The sequence below is a fragment of the Lynx canadensis genome, chromosome X (genome assembly GCF_007474595.2).
Source record: "Lynx canadensis isolate LIC74 chromosome X, mLynCan4.pri.v2, whole genome shotgun sequence".
In the NCBI taxonomy this organism is placed as follows: domain Eukaryota; kingdom Metazoa; phylum Chordata; class Mammalia; order Carnivora; family Felidae; genus Lynx; species Lynx canadensis.
Window position 1 is genome coordinate 49,400,974 of NC_044321.2, and position 3,900 is coordinate 49,404,873.

General features: G+C 40.6%; 1 pseudogene; it reads left to right on the forward strand.

The window, feature by feature from the left end:
* The first annotated feature begins 1,240 nt into the window (after positions 1–1,240).
* Positions 1,241–2,738, forward strand: LOC115506780 (annotated as a pseudogene).
* Positions 2,739–3,900: the final 1,162 nt, after the last annotated feature.

Consider the following 3,900-nt stretch of genomic DNA (forward strand, 5'->3'; position numbering starts at 1 on the left):
GACAAGGAAATACTTGCTTTGAATGACACACTGGACCAGATGGGCTTAACAGATATATTCAGAATATTTAATCCTAAAGCAGATAAATAAACATTCTTTTCAAGTGCACTTGGGACATTCTCCATAATGGATCACATAGTAGGTCATAAATCAGGTTTCAACAAGTACAAAAAGATTGAAATCATACCATGCATATTTTCCAAGTACAATGCCATGAAACTTAAAATAAACCAGAAGAAAAAATTCAGAAAGACCACAAATACATGAAGCCTAAAAGCACCCTACTAAGGAATGAATGGGTCAATCAGGATTTTGCAGAAGAAATTAAAAAATGCATGGAAACAAATGAAAATGTAAACACAATGGACCAAAACCTTGGGATTCAGCAAAGGTATTCATAAGAGGGAAGTTTATAGTAACAAAGGCATGGCTCAAGAAGCAAGAAAAATCTTAAATACACAACCTAACCTGACACCTAAAAGAGATAGAAAAAGAAAACAAATGAAGCCTAAAGCCATCAGAAGATCAACAATAAAGATCAGAGCAGAAATTTATGTTATAGAAACAAACAAACAAACAAACAAAAGCCGGTAGAACAAGTCAATGAAACCAGGAGCTGGTTATTTGAAAAAAATTAATAACATTGGTAACCTCCTAACCAAACTTATAAAAAAAAAAGGACCTAAATACATAAAATCACAAATAAGAGAAGAAAACACAACCCACACCACAGAAATACAAACAATTATGAGAACATTATGGAAAATTATATGCCAATAAGTTGGGAACTCTTAAAGAAATGGATAAATTCCCATAAACATAAACCATCAAAACTGAAACAAAAGAAAACTTGAACAGACTGAAAACCAGCATAGAAATTGAATCAGTAAACAGAGATCAACCAACAACCAAAAATCCAGGGCCAAATGGTCACAGAATAATTCTAACAAACATTTAAAGAAGAGTAAATATGTCTTGAGTGTAGGCTGTTCCCAGTCTCATCATCCTCCTTGAACAGCCATGGGGCTCCCAATGAAGGCAGAACCTTGTGCCCACTTGATGGGTTGCCTGGGCCCAGGGATGGCTAGCCAAAGATGAGCCAGGGTGAGTGTCTTTGTTCTGGGCCAGGAAGCACAACCCTCTGCTGGATGGTTGCCCCAAGCTGGAGGAGTGTCATAGAGTTTGGTTCCACACACAGGTGGGCACCAGAGCCCATGTCCTGCACCCCACAGGCCCACCCATGGCCTCCAGGAACAGGTCTACTGCTTACAGCAGGAGACCACCTGCTCCATGTTCCTGTAACCAGATCACGATTCCCGACAGGGGCCACAACATCTGTTGCACATGCCTCACCTACTCTTAGGGTAAGGTGGAGACCAAAATGTGGTGTCCTCAGTGCCTGGAGATCTTCCTGCAATGGCACATGGGCTCAACCAGCACCAGGCCAGTATCACCCAGCTGGTGTAGTAACTGCTCTGCCAGCTGCTGTTAGGGCCTGAGGGCAATATGGGCATGTGCAAGAAGCACCACAAACCCCTGAAGCTGTACTACAAGGCGGACCAGATGTTCATCAGATGGTGTGAGACTGGTACCACCAGCACAGTGGCCACAATGTGCGGCCACTTGAGGAGGCAGTGGAGGACTTCAAGGAGCAAATAAGCTGGACCACCTGATAAGACTGAGAGACTTAAAGAGGTGTTAGACACAGGGGGAGAAAGCATGAGCTGAACTCTTGAGTCTGACCCGTATGGAGAAGGAGATCATCTGGGAGTTTGAGAAGCTCTATCATTCTTTGGGGGGGCGTGAGTATTGCCTCTTGGCCTGTCTTGAGGAACTACATTTGTCTATCTACAACAGCATCAATGGCACCATCACCCAGTTGCCTTGCAACATCTCCCACATGAGTAGCCCGATTGTCCAGCTGGAAGGAAAGCAGCAGCACCGCAACAGGGAGTTCCTGCAGGATATCAGGAATACATTGAGCAGAGCTGAAAGAATAAGGATCTCTTAACGTTGGATCACACCTTCAGATCTGCAAGATAAAATTTACATTTGTGCCCAAAAATGTCTGTTCTTGACCAAAAATCTGAAGCAGTTCACAGAAAAAAAATGCAGTCAGATATAGAGAAAATCTAAGAATTGAAAGAAGCTCAATTATACTCAGTGGAAGTGACTCTGGACCCAGACACAGCCTTTCCCAGCTTGATCCTCTCCTGCAGGAAGTGCAGTACCATTACCTCCAGCAGGACCTGCCCAACAACCCTGAGCAGTGACATCTGTTTCCATGTGTCTTGGGTTCTCCATGTTTCATTGCTGGCACATATAATTGGGAGGTAGAGTTGGGAGATAAATCAAAGTGGACCATAATTCAATGTGCAGAAAATGTGGAGTAACTTTGGCCATCCAAAAGAGATTATGGGCAGTGTCCTTGTGGTATGGGAAAGAATACTGGGCTCTTACCTTCCCAATGACTTCCAACCACCAGAAGACCCCTTTCCAGGGGTAGAGATTTCTATGGATTATGATGCTGGTGAAGGTTCCTTCTATAACATGACAAACAGGTGTCACATATTTCACTACTCTCACACTATGTTCTGTGACCCTGTCCAGCCCTACTTCAGTCTGAATTACTCAGAAGGGAAGAGTGCATCCCTTCTCATCATCTGACCCATGAGGGGACCAATGGTTCTTCTGGCCATGTTGGCAATCATGCTCACTTCATGGATACCTCCCATTGAGGAGATGAACATAGACCAAAATGGTTTTTGCACATAATTCTACCTCAGGCATGGGATGTCTTCTTGCTTGCCACTTCTTGTTAATCACATCTGCATATCATTACCACTTTCCATGCCCTTACAGTGGGAGCCAGTTTATTCACTTTCTTTACTATCCTTTCCTTTCCCAAGAAAATGCAACATGTAATGAGAAGTATCAAGATTGCTCATAAATGATGAAAGAATGAAAGATGAAAGAATGAAATAGAAAGAAAGAAAGAAAGAAAGAAAGAAAGAAGAGTTAATACCTATTTTCCTCAAAATATTTCAAAAAATAGAAATGGAAAGAAAACTTCCAAAGTCATTCTACAAGGCCAGCATTACCTTGATTCCAAAATCAGACAATGACCTCATTAAAAAGGAGAAATATATGCCATTATTTCTGATGAATATTGACACAAAAATTGTCAACAAAATACTAACAAACTGAATCCAAAAGTGCTTTAAAAGAATCATTCACCACAATCAAGTGGGATTTGTTCCTAAGTTGCAAGGCTAGAGCCTATTTAAAAAAAATCAACATCACGCACCACATTAATAAATGAGAGGCTAAAAAACATATAATCCTCTCAGTAGATGCAGAAAAAAAAACATTTGAGGAACTACAGCATCCATTGTTGATTTTAAAAAAACCCTCATAAAAGTAGGGATAGAGGGAACAAACCTCAAGATCATAAAGGTCATATATAAAAAAGGCACAGCTAATATCATACTCAATGGGGAAAAACTGAGAGCTTTTCCTCTAAGACCAGGGATAAGACAGAGATATCCACTCTCACCATTGTTATTGAGCATACTACTGGAAGTCCTCTCCTCAGCAATCACAAAACAAAAAGAAATAAATGGCATTCAAATTTGCAAAGAAGAAGTCGCACTTTCACTATTTGAATACATGACACTCAATGTAGACAACCCAAAAGACTCCACCCCAAAATTGCTAGATATGATACCCAACATCAACATACAGAAATCTGTTGCAATTCTGTATACCAATAATGAAACAGCAAAAAGAGAAGTCAAAACTCAATCCCATTTAAAATTGCACCAAAAATCATAAGACACCTCGGAATAAAACTAACCAAAGAGGCAAAAGATCTGTACTCTGAAAACGATAGAACACTAA